The sequence below is a fragment of the Mus musculus genome, chromosome 8, assembly GCF_000001635.26.
Source record: "Mus musculus strain C57BL/6J chromosome 8, GRCm38.p6 C57BL/6J".
In the NCBI taxonomy this organism is placed as follows: domain Eukaryota; kingdom Metazoa; phylum Chordata; class Mammalia; order Rodentia; family Muridae; genus Mus; species Mus musculus.
Genome location: NC_000074.6, coordinates 43,155,471 through 43,172,031, shown reverse-complemented (window position 1 = coordinate 43,172,031; position 16,561 = coordinate 43,155,471). Strand labels below are relative to the sequence as shown.

Here is a 16,561-nt window from a genome sequence, read left to right as displayed (position 1 = left end):
GTTTCTATTTTGTGGAATACTTGAAGGAGCACTGACATTAACTTTTTTTAAAATCTGGTTGAATTCCATGTTAAAACGATCTTGTTCTGGGCTATTTTTGGTTGGGAGATTTTTAATGACTGCATCTATTTCATTAAGGGTTATAGGTCTCTTTAAGTTGCTTATCTAAAGCTGGGTGGTGGTGGCACAGTTCTCTATTCTCAGAACTTGTGAGGTAGAGGCAGGGAGATCTTTTAGATCTAGGCCAGCCATGTCTACAGAGTGAGCTCCAGGATGGCTATGGCTGCATAGGCAGAAAAACCCTGTCTTGAAAAACAAACAGACAGACAGACAGACAAACTGCTTACCTGATCTTGATTTAGCTTTAACAAGAGTTATATATTGAGAAAAGTATTTTTTTTAAAGATTTTTCAATTTAGTGGAGTATAGATTTTGAAAGGATGTCCTTAGGATTCTCTGGGTTTCCCTGGTACTTGTTATGTTCTGCCTCTCATTTCTAATTTTGTTAGTTTGGACATCTCTCTAGACTTTAGTCTATTTGGGTAAGGTTTGCCAATCTTTTTTTTTTCGAGACAGGGTTTCTCTGTGCAGCCCTGGCTGCCTGGAACTTACTTTGTAGACCAGGTTGGCCTCGAACTCAGAAATCAGCCTGCCTCTGCCTCCTGAGTGCTGGGATTAAAGGCGTGCGCCACCACGCCTGGCAAGGTTTGCTAATCTTACTTATTTTCTCAAAGAACCAACTCTTTCTTTCATTGGCTCTTTGCTTTATTTTCTGTTTGTTTCTATTTTATTGATTTTAGCCTTGAGTTTCAATACTTATTTTGTTTTTTTAGTATTTATTCCTTTTGGGTGTGATTTATTCCTTTTGTTCTAAAGTTGTCAGGAGTATTGTTATTAGTATGAGATCTTGTCATGTTTTTAACTGTAGGTACCAATTAGTGCTATGATCTTGCATCTTAGATCAGCCTTCATTGCGTCCTACAAGTTTGCAGTAGTTGGGTATTCATTTCTTTTCAATTCCAGAAAGTCTTTTATTTCATTCCTTCTCTTTCATTCTCTCTTAACTTCATTAAGTAGAGAGTTGTTCTGTTTCCATGAATTTGTAAGATTTCTGTTTATTTCTATTGTTATTGATAGCCAGTTTTAATTGTGGTGGTCAGATAGTGTGTAGTGACTTTCTTTTATGGTCCAATGTATTTGGTGTTCTGTACGCTTCTTGTACCTTGATAAATATTTTCTTCTTTAGGTCAAGGATATTTTCTGCTCTGGTTTTGTTGAAAATGTTTTCTGTGCCTTTGACCTGTGTTTTTTTCTCTTCCCTCTATTTCTATTAGTCTTAGGTTTGATCTTTTCATAGTGTCCCAGATTTCCCAGGTATTCCAGGGCAGGAGAAGTTTTAGATTTAACAGTTTCCTTGACCTATGTATCCATTTCTTCGAATGTGTCTTCAATTCCTGAGATTCTCCCTTCAACCTCTTATATTGTGTTGGTGAGGCTTGCCTCTAAAGTTCCTGCTTGAGAGCCTAAAATTTTCATTTCCAGATTTCCCCTGGTCTGGGTTTTCATTATTGATTCTATTTCCAATTTCTGGTCTTGAAATTATTTTATTGATTTCCTTCCACTGTTTGTGTTTTCACAGATTTCTCTAAGGGATTTATTCATTTCCTCTCTAAGGACCTCAGTCATATTCAAAAAGGCTATTTTAAGGGTGCGTGTGTGTATGTGTTTCAGCTATGGTGTAATACTCAGGGCCTACTGTGGTAGGATCGTTGGATTCTTGTGGAGCCATATTGATCTGGTTGTTATTGATTGTGTTTTTACACTGGCATCTCAGCATCTGAGTTTGGAGAGATTCTAGGTGCTGATATCTGGATTTATCTTTCTTGGGTTTTGCGCCTTGGTTTCTGTTTCTATCTGTGGTTCTTAGGAGAGTGTGGTGGCTGTGTGTTGTCTGGTCCAAAACTCTTCTGGGATCCTGAAAGGGGGAGCCATTGAGTATTCTGGGTACATTATATATCTAGGTATTGAGAGCTTAGTAATGGCTAGGAGTGAGGGTGGCCTGAGGGGGTCCACAGGAGGGAGGGAAGCCGAGTGTTCCTGCAGGATTTGCTTTGTTTCCTGGGAATGGAGGCAAAAAGTAAGAAGAGGCCATTGCATGGCGTCTGCTACAGAGCTGGGGCTGAGACTGGGGGAATGGACAGAGCAAGAGATGCAGGTGTTCAGTTAGCTTAGTGGCTTCCCTTGCTGGAGTAACCTTTCGCCTCCCAAGAAATACCTGCTGTGGCTTTACGTTGGAATAAAGCAAGGAGTGGGGGGTGGGGGAGAATTTAGGAGGGGAAATTCTGTGTGAGAGATTTTAGATAGAGTGAGGGAGAAAGTGGCCGACAACAACTGTTGGATACAGAGCTTGGGATGGGACTTGGGGATCGGGCTTGAAGAAAAGCAACGATAGATGAAGTTCTGCTTAGCCAACCTGCTTTCCTGGCTGGAGTAGCTTGTGGGTTCCCAGGCAATAAGATGCAGTGTCTTCATGTCAAACTTGGCAAGTGAGCTAGTGAGCTGTCTCTGATACGGTTGTATAGCAACATAGTTCCTGAATAGTAAGTAGCATACCTCGTTGTAGCAAGTGTTGTTTGCCAAATGCTTGAGCAAATTCTGAGTCTCAGCCAGAGAAAACTATTCTGACTACTTGAAGGCACCTTACAGATTCCTGTTTCTAACCCATGCTTCTCTCCCACAACTGCCCCCCTCCCAATAATACAGTCCAGAGGTTAATTTCTAAGTTCCCATAGGGACAGAATCATCGTATGTGTCATTGTGGGGTTAAGGATGTGGCTCAGTTAGTACAGTGCATGCCTATCATTAAAGAATCTCCGCACCAGAACAAAATAATCTGTCAGTATGGGTTTTTCTCATGTCCATATATCCTTAGTTTCGAGGCTGCCTCTAAACAGGCTGTGTAGACAAGAATAAACTTAAATTCTTGATTCTTCTGTTCCCACCTCCCAAGTTGGAGGATGAAAGGTATTCATCCACTCACTTCTTCCCTGTCCCACTTGGCTCTGTTACCTCTACACTCCAAATCAATTGACACAGTGAGATAAGACTGGTTCCCCACACAGGGATCTATCCATCGTGAAGAAAAAGATTGCTTAGCTTTACCAAGAAAGCGCTTGTCCTTTCTAATCATCCTTAGACTGTAAACCACCCCAGGGAAGTTAACAATCCTGGAATAGTGTCTACTATTAGACAGAGTTAGTCTCAGTTTAGTCAGTCTTTTTTTTTTTTTTCTGATTTATTTATTTATTTATTTATTTATTTATTTATTTATTTATTTATTTATTTATTTATTTATTTATTTATTGTGACAGGGTTTCCTTGTGTAGCCCTAGCTGTTAGTCTTAGTTTAGTAAGTCTTTTTTTTTCTGTTTGTTTGTTTGTTTGTTTGATTGATTGATTGATTGATTGATTTATTGTGACAGGGCTTCTTTATGTAGCCCTAGCTGTTCTGGACTCACTGTCTAAACCACACTGGCCTTGCTCTCAAAGATTTGCCTGCCTTTGCCTCATAAGTGCTGGGACTACACCACATGCAGCAAGTTTAGAGAATTCTTAACAGAAAATAGTTCCTCTTCTCCATTCCTCCTTTTGGATACCATTAGCACATATGTCCTTTCGTTGTCTTGTGCGCTTCAGCCTCTTGAGTGCAGGGATGAGCGGTGTGAACCACCATGCCAGGATGGTATATAATTTCTGAGGAGGGATGAGTCAGTACAAACAACCACCATCTGCTATCAAGAGAATGGCATCTTTCAGAGGCTAGAGAGAAGGCTTGGGGGCTAAGAGCACAGACTGTTCTTGCAGAGGCATCAAACTGAGTTTGCAGAACCTATATTAGGCAGCTATAAACGCTTGTAGTTGCAGTGCTTGGAGCATCCAGTGACTAGCCTCTGTGGGCATTTGCAAACATGAACCCATACCCCCCCCCCCACACACACACACACATACACAATTAAAAATAACCTTTAAAAAAGTATAAAATGAGATGGCAGCAGCTGGTCAGTTGTATAACCGAGGGGATTGAGCACAGATTTCAGATGAGAATATGTCCTGGCCACTATCTTATTTTGACCTCTTGAGACATGAACAGAGGATCAAGTCACCCCAGGCTGGACAGCAGATCCATAGAGCTGTGAGCTCATGAATAGGTGCCGTGTGCTAGGATGCTAAACTTCTTGTAATCTGTTACCATTCAACAGAAAATGAGTACAGGCACTTATTTCAGTGAACTGCTTCTTGCTGCCTGAGGGAAGAAAAGAAATGGGGTTAGAGACGGATTCTCTAAGCAGCACTCTCATTTTATAGTGGATGAAACAGAAAACAGATCTGGAGAACAGATCAAGAATTGTGTTCTCAGTCACAAAACTATTTTATTAGTCTCGAGAGGTAGTCTCAAGCAAGCCTAGGATAGCTGTGGATGAGAACTCAACCCAAAATAAAAGTATCCTCAGGTGGTATTTGATTTTCTTTTCCATAATGGAGGAATAAAATTTACCTTCTTTCTTGAAGGGGGCAACCTTTCCTGAGTTAAAAGGCTGTTAGAGACTCAAGGTATTTATTTTGCAAATATTCATTTTGTTTATTGCTATCCCTGTTCATACAAGACAGTGATGTGAACTTCTTCACATGTTTAGTTAAATGAACACAAATTGCTTATGGTTTCAGTTTTTTTTTTTCTGCTCTCAGGCTAGATCTTCCACAAGTATGTCCCACAGAGGTCTCTCCTGTAGAGTCTGACAGACTCCTGCATTCCGACTCTGCATTTTGTTATCTTAACATTCATTCTTGAAAAGATTCCTATTTGATGACTAGTGGATAACTGTCATTTCATTTTATTGGTGAAGCGTCCCTTGAGAGACAGAATCAGGAGCATGTAGTATGTTGGTAGAGGAAAGAGGATTTAATGAAGAATTGGCACATGCGATCATGGAAGCTACATTCTAAGAATGGCTGCATCCCAGTTGGAGATCCTGGGATGCTGGGGTGTGCCTCTGTGCAAAAGGGAAGACCTCAGAAAGAGGGAAATCAGTGACATAATTCTACACTAAAGGCCAACTCTCTGAGAACCGAATAGTACTATTTAAGGAATCCCTGGCCAATGAGTCTGTGGTTCTGGCATCTAAAAATCCTGGGGAAATCGCTATACTGATTCTCAGAGAAGATTCCAATTTGCCTTTGTTCTCTCTGTCACTGCTCTCTGATTGTCAGGTGCCTGCCTACAGTAAAGATGGATTTTATTTACCTTCTAAGAAAAATAGTCATCTCATTCAGACACAGTCCAACAGACATGTTAGAAATGAAATTCTACCATGTTTTAGGGCATTTATAAATCTTTAGTCATCAATTTCAGCACAGACACAAACATACAACAAATATTCACACACACACACACACACACACACACACACACACACACACACACACACACATTTTGGTGATTGAACCTAGGGCCGCATAGATATTAAATGTGGTGGTTTTGAATATGCTTGGCCCAGTAAATGGCACTGTAAGAAGAAGGTATTGTCTTGTTGGGGGAAGTGTGTCACTGTGAGGGTGGGCTTCAAGACCCTCATCCTAATTGTCTGAAGACAGGCTTTTCTTGACTAGATGTAGATCTATTGACTCCTTCTCCAAAACTGTGTCTGTCTGGAGTCTGCCATATTTCTTGCCATGATGATAACAGACTGAACCTCTGAACCTGTAAGCCAGCCCCAAGTGAATGCTGTCTCTAATAAGAGTTGCCTTGGTCATGGTGTCTCTTCACAGTCATGGAAACCCTATGACACTAAATAACTACTTTTTCAGCCTTATAGTAAATGTCTTCATTTAAACCTCTCTAAGCAAGTACATTTTTCTTTTCCTCACTGAGATAAGGTCTAGCACTGGAACCCAAACTAGGTTCCCACACCAGAATCCTCCAGCCTCAGCTTCCTGAGTATCTGGAACCAAAAGGTATTTACTATCATGTGTAGTGCTTTCATTTGACTGGTAATAAAAACTGGCTTGGACTTGTAACAATCTGCTTCTGCCTTCTGCATGCCTGGACCATAGGCATACACCATCGTGCCCACTGCTATCATAACATTGCTGCTATTATTTATTATTATTATTTGTTTTTGAAACAAAATTTTATATAGCCTACTTGTTTTGCAGCCTGCTTAAAGGTTCATAATGAACCTAATCTTCTAGGTTGTTGACTGGAACCCTAGAAGAGGCCCAAGTATGGCATACTGGATTCCTCTTCTCTTGTTAAAGATTTATTTTGATTTTTGTATATGTACACATGTTTGTGTGCCTGTTATATGTTTTTTGGTGCCAAATCCCTTGGAGCTGGAATTACAGTGGGTTGGTAACTATCCCTTGGTGGGTGGGATATTAGTTCTGGTCAACTGAGCCATCTCTTCAGCCCCATCATTTTCTTTATAAGGTTTATTTTTATTTGTATTATTATTATTTTAAACATGATTTATTTTTATTTTATGGGCTTTGGTGTTTTGCCTGCATGCATGTAAGTGTCAGGGTGTTAGATCCCCTGAAACTGGAGTTGTACACAGTTATGAGCAGCCATGTGGGTGCTGGAAATTGAACCTGGGTCTTCTGGAAGGGCAGCTGCTGAGCTATTTCTCCAGCCCCGATTTATTATTATTATTTTTATTTTTAATTGTGTGTTCAAGCAGACCAGAAGGGTCAAGATTTCTCAGTAGCTGCAGTTACATGTGGTAGTACTCCACCTGATGTAGGTGTTAGGAAATAAACAGTATCTTCTTTTAGAGCTGTATATACTCGAAACTGCTGAGCCAAACTCTCTTGCTCCTAGGAACCTCTGAATTTTTAATTATACATTAGTGACCCTATGACCTTTGTTACTTCTACTAATGAAGATTGAAACATCCCTCCTTCTCAACAATACAGGTCACACATGCAGGATTATGGACGTGCATGCACACGCCGTTAGGTAAGTTTTGCATATTATTTTGCTATTAATATACTTGAGTAACTTTTTCATTTACACCTAGAGTTTGATCCTGATAAAATGATATTTTCCCCACCACATAGACATTTTTACTCAATGCAACGTGCTTTCCCATAAAACAAACAAGACTCCTCACACTCTGCCAAATCACGTACTAAAAATAAGTGTTTTGTTGTGTTAGAGCAGAAAATTCAATAACTATTCAACTCAACCTAGATGCTTAAAAATGTTAATACACACACACACACACACACACACACACACACACACACACACACCAGAGCCAAAGACAGAAGTTTCAGCAACCACCAAATATGTAGTAAGTAATGAGGCAATGCTTTCCAGAAACGACCTTTACTTGACAGGCAGTTTGGGGAAATGAGGAGATCCTGGGGTTAGTGTGGCAAAGGCAGAATGTGACTTTCAGAAGAAAAGCAAAGCAAACCTCTCGCCTACCTTCTCATCCTAACATTTGTCAGGCTGATGTAGGAAGTTCACTAAATTTGAGGTTAGTTGGGCTACAAAATTATGAGTTCAAAGCAAATATAGGCTACATAGGGAAGCCTTGTGCTGTTCTCAACAACCCAAACCCTTCCCTAGACAGAATGGGTGGGGTTGCTGGTTACTGTGGGAACAGGTCCCCTCGTCACTGCGTCAAGTACTCGGTTTACCTGATTTTACCAACATGGAAACAAATCCCAGTGTTCTGGTGGAATGTCCCATTTAAACCCACAGGACGTTCTAATTAAATGCCCCTCGACTTTGCATGTCGCCTGTCAGTTGGTTTCACTTTCCAGTGTATGTGTGTGTGTGTGTGTGTGTGTGTGTGTGTGTGTGTGTGTGAGGGGGCAGTTCTCTCACGCATGTTCAGTGGTTCATTGAACTTTGACTTTCGCCTGCTGCCTACGATCACAAGAGCAGGGACTGTCCAGTTGGTCGGGTGGGTGCTTGCCTTAGATGTAGCTCACTTGGTGGGGGGTTTGATTTGCATACAGAAAGCTGTGGGTTTGATCGCTAGCACTACAAAAATGAATTAAAAAAAAAGCTATGCATGAGCACATCTCAAGGGGGAATAGCCTGGGGTGTCAGCTGGTTTAAGTAATGCTGCTCCACCTGTTTGAAGAACTTGCTAGGAGGTCTCCCTCTCCGCTTTGGTTGTCCCAGCCCTGTGGGACTCTGGCATTTTTTCAGAGTCCCCCGATGGCCTCCTATGGCCCCATCCAGGCAAGTGGGTGGAAGAGAGTAGCACTGGAGAACAAGGATGGGCAGCACCGGGTGTATTCATTGGTTCCGAGGAGGCAGGCAGCTGGAGGGAGGGAGCAGGTTGGTCCTCTGAAACTGTGGGGGACGTGATGGTGTAGGAGCAGTGAGCATCACGGGGTATCTGGGCTGAGAAGATAAAACCAGGGACCTTGAGGACCAGGGCAGGGTTGTGTCTCATCAGGCTCGGGCTCCTCCAAGGACTGAGGTAGAGCAGAGTCTAGTTTTCCTGGGCTGCTGTCAGGCGTGAGGACTGAGCTGATCAACAGGAAGTTGTGGCTCTGAGTCTGGCTCAGCCAAGACAGGAAGGCGGACTGGCTGAAGTCGTGCTGGCTCTGACCCAGAGAGAACAGGGAACCTTCCGGCTCTAGGAACCCGCGACTTGACTAAAGACGGGGCTGGGTAGGGGTCTGAGGTTGAGATTGGGGCTGAGGTCCGGGGTGAGCTTGAGTCTGGGCTTGTTCTGAATCATGTTCCCTAATGGTGAACTGAAGGAGCTGAGGCTGCGGAGACCCAGGCTTAGGTTTTCGAGGTGGTCTTCTGGACCCGGCAGGAGAAGTAGAGGGGTTGGAGTTAGTTAATTCTCTCTTTACAGAGACTCGGGTAGAGCTGGGTATTGGAAGTGACTGCTTCCATCAAGGACTCAGTTTCTTGCTTTGTTCCATTGTCAGTAACTGTGCACTCCTCTGACCCTTCAGCAAAGATACCAGGGAAACACAGTAATACCCAGTAATGGTGTCTATAGCGGTTTTTAACCAATGACACTGCCTGGAGCATCTGGGATGAGTGAAGCAGTTTTTTTCTAAAGAAGAGCTGATGCAGCCGGGCGGTGGTGGCACATGCCAAGAAGAAGAAGAAGAAGAAGAAGAAGAAGAAAAGAAGAAGAAGAAGAAGAGGAAGAGGAAGAGGAAGAGGAAGAGGAAGAAGAAGAAGAAGAAGAAGAAGAAGAAGAAGAAGAAGAAGAAGAAGAAGAAGAAGAAGAAGAAGAAGAAGAAGAAGAAGAAGAGCTGATGCTTACTGAGTTTTTCTATCTGGCACTCCCGCTCTGGAATGATAGATGTTGCAACATCAACCTCTCCATCTCTTTGACCCCTGTGGCCATTGACAGCTGTTGTATTTACCTCCTCTTCCTCCTCTTCTCTGTCACTAGTTTCCTCCATGATCGGAGAACTGCACCTCTGTCCCAGGTCGTCTTCTGCCCCTTCCATCATAACCTCAGGCCACCTGGTTTGCTTGGCCAGAACAGTTTTTGGTCCCTGGAGTCGGCCTTCAACAATCCATTTGTTTTTCCTGTAGCTAGACATACTCTACAGAGTCGTGTCAATCTCATTGATGATAATGGCGGAACTGTTGAGCTCAGGCACAAGGAAGGCTGGAAGAGCAGCCTTCTGTTGAGATGACTGGGCCTGAAAAGGTTGGGTCCGCAGACTGTCATAGAAGGATGGCTCTGCTCTCTATGCCACGAGGAAGCAGCGCAGTATCTCAGACACATTGCCTCTGGTCAATGAGCTCTCTGACACCTTTCCCCCCCAAGATCTTTAGGGACTGACAGGAGGAGGGCAGACCAGGATCGTGGAGTGCAGCCTTCAGGAGCTATACCAGCAGGTCTTGCACTTTGTCCAAGCTGTCACCTTGACATAAAAGTCCCTCCTGCAGGACTCTCAGACTAGGAACATCTTTGGTAAGGTCAAAGCCTAGCACTTTGCCAAAACTATGCAGGAACTCCACAAATGGTCAAACAATCTGAGAAAGCCCTGCTGGACAGCGTCAAACCAGCAATGGGTGTGAAGTCAGGCAGAGGCTGGTGGTCAGTCAGCCAGACACATATCCCCAGTGGGCTTCTTCATCTCCTCCAAGATAACCCACTGCCTCTGCCGCCCCACCAGCCGCCTCTGTGTGGCAAGGTCTTGTCTGCTCTACAGGATGGCCTGGCTCTGGGCTCTTCCTTTCCCTCTTTACCTTTTCCTTCAGCTTCTCCTGCTTTGTCTTCATCTTTGCTTTCTCAGCCTTGAATTTCTTCTCCTCGTCCTTCAGCTTTAAGTTTTTCGTGTCTTGCTTCCTCTTGCTTCTGGCCTGTAAACCATAAGGGAAGTCATTTCTTTTCAAACTCTGCAAGCACCTCTGCTTGGGCTGCCCTTGGGCAGGAGTCGACTCTCTCCCCGCTGTGCCTTCTGCCTCGTCTTTTTGCTTTTAGTCATCTTTGTGTTATTCTCTTCACTCAGTGTTTCTTGAGTTTCCAGTTTCTTTGGAAGTCTATTGTCTGTTTTATTCAGCCACTCGGGCATTTTGATCTTAGGAGGCCAAGCATGGTCCCGCTTCACTTTGGGAACCTCCTTGTTCTTAGCCTTCTCATTGTTTCGAGGTCAGCTTCATTTGCTAGTAATTGCTTGAATTCTGAAAGAAATCCCCTCTGCTGATAACTGGACCCACTGCAAGCTCTCTGGTGTATCTCTTTCTTCAAATCTCCAGCAGGCATGCAGAGACTGAAGCTGAAGTGCTCATGGCAGACACTGTGTACCACATTTTGGCTCAGGTATTTGATAACTTTTGGAAATTGCTTCATTTTCTTCCCACAGGGGCCACAATACCAAGTCTCCCCCTGCCACCAATGGCTGTCCTTTTTTTTTTTTCTTTCTTGGTTTGCTTTCTTTCTTTTTTTCTTTTATCGAATATTTTCTTTATTTACATTTCAGATGTTAGCCCCTTTCCCTGTTTCTCCTCCAGAAACTCCGTATCCTATCCCCCCTACTCCTGTTTCCATGAGGGTGCTCCCCCACCCACACACACACTTCTGCCTCCCCACCCTGGCATTAACCTACACTGGGGCATCAAGCCTTCCCAGGACAAAGGGCCTCTCCTCTCATTGATGCCCGACAAGGTCATCCTCTGCTACACATGCTGCTGGAGTCATGGGTTCCTCTATGTGTACTCTTTGGTTGGTGGTTTAGTACCTGGGAGCTCTGGGAGGGGTCTGGTTAATTCACAGACCACATGAAGCTCAAGTAGAAGGAAGACCAAAGTGTGGATGCTTCAGTCCTTCTTAGAGGAGGGAACAAAATGCTTATGGGAGAAAATACGGAGACAAACTGTGGAGCAGAGACTGAAGGAAAGGCCATCCAGAGACTGCCCCACTTGGGGATCCATCTCATATACAGTTACCAAACCCGGACACTATTGTGGATGGCAAGAAGGGCTTGCTGACAGGAGCTTGATATAGCTGTCTCCTGAGAGACTCTGTCAGAGGCTGAAAAATAAAGAGGTGCATGCTTGCATTCAACCATTGAACTATGCATAGTGTCCCTGATGGAGGAGTTGGAGAAAGGACTGAAGGAGCTGAAGGGGTTTGCAACCCCATAGGATGGCTGAACTTCTTCATGCACACTTCTCTTTACCATCCATACTGGAGGGGAAGACAAACTTCTTGGGTAGCAATATGTCTCTTCAGTACATCAATACAAAGACTGCGGCTACTTCTCCAGTTATCTTTTCTCAATCAGCACAAGCTTCAGGGGCACTACTGACATTATTACTTGTTGGGGAGACTGTCTGGAAGGCAGCTGCTGGAGAAGGTTGAGGGGAACCTTGAGGAGAAATCACTGGAGCTGTCATGGAGGCTCCCAAAGAGATGGCTGGGAGAGCAGGTGAGGAAGCTGGAGAGACTGCTGGAAAGACTTCAGGAGGGACAAGAGAGCATGCTACTGGAGAGACAGCTGGAGAGCTTTCTGCAGGTGCTGCCAAGGAGGTTGCTGAAGAGGCTGTTGATGAGACAGCTGGGTTTAGTTGAGTACTAGGTGGCTGGTCAGGGGCTGACTCAGTTAGGGGATGTTGGAAGTTTGAAGACTGGGTCTCTACTTCTTCCTGTTCAGAGTCATTGCCACTATTCAGGCCAAAGCTGTTATCCCTTACGACAGACAGATGGGGAGGTAGGGCTGACAAAGATGGAGGTTGATATTTAGCTGTCATCTGCCAAGAGACTAAAGGCATTAGCATTACTGAGAGAAGAACAATGGAGGGTTATCCTCCAGAGACAGCTTGTCTCCTGCACGCATCAGCTCTGTGTCATCTATACCATAAAGTCCTCCACTCACTGGCTCTGCTGCCAGAGAGTCAAAGGGCTGGAGGGAATCTTCACTGGCAATTGGAGAGTTGTCCAGGTGATCAGGAAGATGTGAAGGATCATCTAGATAGCTCACTGTGTGATCAGGGACCAGGATAGAGACCTCTTAGTCTCTACAGAGGAGACAGGTACACACCTTTACTTCTGGATGCTCTTCCCCAGCTCCAGACTGCCTACCAAGCCCATGCCATTTCCTGTCAGCTCCTTTTCTGTTGCCTTATCAGGATGGATGTCACTGCTTACATCCTGGGAAGGTGCAAAGGTCTGGATACTCGACCCCAATATTGGAGAAGTCTGTGGGGAGGTGAAAAATCTTGGGGGTCCATTGGGAATCATCTCAAAATCCTGGTCAGGAAAAGAATCACACACTTCCTGTGATTTGAAGTTAAATCCCATGGGACTCTGGGTACCACTGGCCCAGAACTCTTGGCTTGAAGATTAGTGATGTGACTTGGGGATGAAGGTTTGTCCCCCAAGGATACCATTGAGTGGGTATTGTCCCCCAGGGAACTGAGAAAGATGGGGTGAGTCCTTGAGGATGTTGCCAGGGTTGGTGGATGGGTACCGTGAGTAGTTCTGAAGACAGTCGTAGGCTACGATAGGGTGATGGAGGTTATGAGGGGCAGGAGGAGTTGAGAGCAGAGTTCACAATAGGTGAAGTGGTAGTGTGAGATACAGTAGATAAGCCATTAACAGTCTCATCCCTACCCAGACTTTGCCCTTGCCCTTGCTGGGGGAAGTTCATGGGAGACTTTTTAGTGTGTTAGTATAGAGGCCCTTTCCCCTAGAAAGGAGAGGATTTCAGTCCCGAGGCACCTGGTGCAGGAGGAGAGCCAGTAAAGCAAAAATGGTCTTTTGCCTCCAGTTTGCCAGGAAGATGCTCGAATCTCTCTTGGCTGCACCTGACTCCAGTACTCAAGGCTAACGAGAGGCTGAGGTGAGCCCATCTGACTCTACTTAGACTGTATTTTAAACAAAAATAGCAGCAACTATAAAATATAACCTGGACTTTTCCATTTTACATGATGATTTTCAGGGATAACTATTTGTACTGTGGTTTTCAATTGCCTTCTTTCTCAGCATCTATCTACCTACCTATCTATCTTTCTATCTATCTATCTGTAGTGTGTGTATGTGTGTGTGTGTGTGTGTGTGTGTGTGTGTGTGTGTGTGTATGTGCCTGCCTTTACTTGCTGAGCCATCTTGGTGACTCCCCAGTTGCCTCCTTGATGCCAAGCCTTTATTTAAAGTTTAGATATTTCTTCTGATCATTCGACTCATATGTGTATGTACTCACTAGAAATCTCTATTCAGGTATCCTACAGGTATCTCAAAGCCATATGTGATGTCTATGAATGATAAAAATGTACTATCCTCTCTTTATAACTGGACACATCCACTCAGTTAAGCAAGAATCTTGTGATGGACTCCAAGCGACTACCCGCTTTGCAAATCTCTAGTTAATCACGTGCTAGCACTTCTAGTCTCCTTTAAATTCCATTAGGAAAGTTCACTCCTCTCTATTCCCACTCCCATCACCCCAGTTTAGCTTTTAGCTGAGAGCTGCAACCAACTGTCAAGCTCTGTGACAGTTTTAATTATTTTGAACCCAATCGTCACAGTCACTAACCTCTGATCATACCAGTCTGTGAATATGAACTTACTCGGAAATGAAATAAAAATGCCTTTATATTTGCAAAGCCCTGCTGATTTGTTCCCCTGGACAACTTGCTTTGTTTTAATGGAGTGTGATGGTTGGGATGCTCAAGGTTAGAAGCTTGGTTCTTAGTATGAGAGAGAGCTGGATCTTGAATGGTTTTTCCATGTGTGTGCATGTTGTCCTAAGGGGAACTGAAGCCATTTTCAAGGGATGTCTTCATCGGTTCTTACAGAAAGGGCTGTGCTAACTGGAGTCTGACACTGCACTATTGTCTAGATTTCTGACTGACCGTACCGTCTCTGGCCACCCCACAAAGTCATACAGCAGCTATCAGTTAGCTGCTCATCTGATACCTTAGCAAATACTTTAGGTAACTTAGAGATAAAACAAGGTTCTTTAGGTTAACCTGTTCCAGCCTGTTGTTGGTTGGCCTTGCTTTGGGATCTGTGGCAAGGCAGCACACAATGAAGTGAGAACATGGAGAGCAACAGAGCCCCTCATTTCGTGGTTGGCAAGCAGGAATAAGAAGAGACCAGGACCTCACAGTCCCCTCACACTGCCCAAACCTAAGATGCCACCTCTACTAGGCTGCACTTTTAATTTTTTTGTTTTAAGATTTTCATTTTAATTTAATCTCTTTCATCTGCTCTTAGGACCCCTTTCCTCCTACTAGGTTGCCTCATCCAGCTTTGATCTGAGAGCATGTGCCTAGTCTCATTGTATCTTGTGTCTTGTTCAGTGGAGATCCGTGGGAGGCCTGCTCTACTCTGAAGGAAACTCAAGGACGATGGGATCTTGGTTAAAGGGAGGTTGGGGAGCAGGTACTGGGAAGAGAGGACGGAGTGGAAGTTGTGAGAGGGATGGATTGAAAACAACAAAACATAAATAAGAACATTTTATTTATTCATTTATTTATTTGTTCATTTGTTTTTTCGAGATAGGCTTTCTCTGTATTGCTCTGTCTATCCTGAAACTCACTCTGTAGACCAGGCTGGCCTCGAACTCAGAAATTTGTCTGCCTCTGCCTCCCAAGTGCTGGGATTAAAGGCGTGCACCACCACTATCTGGCTTCCTTCCTTCCTTCCTTCCTTCCTTCCTTCCTTCCTTCCTTCCTTCCTTCCTTCCTTCCTTCCTTCCTGTCTGTCTGTCTGTCTGTCTGTCTGTCTGTCTGTCTGTCTTTCTTTCTTTCTTTCTTTCTTTCTTTCTTTCTTTCTTTCTTTCTTTCTTTCTTTCTTTCTTTCTTCCTTCCTTCCTTCCTTCCTTCCTTCCTTCCTTCCTTCCTTCCTTTCTTTCTTTCTTTCTTTCTTTCTTTCTTTCTTTCATTCTATGTTTTTTTAAAATTTAATTTTATTGTTATTAGGTATTTTCCTCGTTTACATTTTCTTTTTTTTTCCATTTTTTATTAGGTATTTAGCTCATTTACATTTCCAATGCTATACCAAAAGTCTCCCATATCCACCCACCCCCACTCCCCTGCCCACCCACTCCCCCTTTTTGGCCCTGGTGTTCCCCTGTACTGGGGCATATAAAGTTTGCAAGTCCAATGGGCCTCTCTTTCCAGTGATGGCCGACTAGGCCATCTTTTGATATATGTGCAGCTAGAGTCAAGAGCTCCGGGGTACTGGTTAGTTCATAATGTTGTTCCACCTATAGGGTTGCAGATCCCTTTAGCTCCTTGGCTACTTTCTCTAGCTCCTCCATTGGGAGCCCTGTGATCCATCCATTAGCTGACTGTGAGCATCCACTTCTGTGTTTGCTAGGCCCCGGCATAGTCTCACAAGAGACAGCTACATCTGGGTCCTTTCGATAAAATCTTGCTAGTGTATGCAATGGTGTCAGCGTTTGGATGCTGATTATGGGGTGGATCCCTGGATATGGCAGTCTCTACATGGTCCATCCTTTCATCTCAGCTCCAAACTTTGTCTCTGTAACTCCTTCCATGGGTGTTTTGTTCCCAAATCTAAGGAGGGGCATAGAGTCCACACTTCAGTCTTCATTCTTCTTGAGTTTCATGTGTTTAGCAAATTATATCTTATATCTTGGGTATCCTAGGTTTGGGGCTAATATCCATTTATCAGTGAGTACATATTGTGTGAGTTTCTTTGTGAATGTGTTACCTCACTCAGGATGATGCCCTCCAGGTCCATCCATTTGGCTAGGAATTTCATAAATTCATTCTTTTTAATAGCTGAGTAGTACTCCATTGTGTAGATGTACCACATTTTCTGTATCCATTCCTCTGTTGAGGGGCATCTAGGTTCTTTCCAGCTTCTGGCTATTATAAATAAGGCTGCTATGAACATAGTGGAGCATGTGTCCTTCTTACCAGTTGGGGCATCTTCTGGATATATGCCCAGGAGAGGTATTGCTGGATCCTCCGGTAGTACTATGTCCAGTTTTCTGAGGAACCGCCAGACTGATTTCCAGAGTGGTTGTACAAGCCTGCACTCCCACCAACAATGGAGGAGTGTTCCTCTTTCTCCACATCCAC

At 43.9% G+C, this 16,561-nt stretch overlaps 1 protein-coding gene and 1 pseudogene across 9 annotated transcripts in view; one reads left to right on the top strand and one right to left on the bottom strand.

Annotated features, from left to right (window-relative positions):
• Positions 1-16,561, top strand: part of Triml1 (tripartite motif family-like 1) — a 50,689-nt gene that overhangs the window by 8,463 nt on the left and 25,665 nt on the right. For 6 of the 9 annotated variants that reach the window (XM_017312805.2, XM_017312809.1, XM_017312804.1 and 3 more), the window contains one exon: positions 6,973-7,015. The exons of 2 other annotated variants lie outside the window; for them this stretch is intronic. The gene's annotated coding sequence lies outside the window, so the exon portion shown is untranslated. Of the gene's footprint in view, positions 1-6,972; positions 7,016-13,275; positions 13,348-16,561 lie in introns of all 9 variants that reach the window. One more of the 9 variants, XM_017312808.1, reaches the window with a different exon arrangement.
• Gm6284 (predicted gene 6284) lies at positions 8,086-13,275 on the bottom strand (annotated as a pseudogene).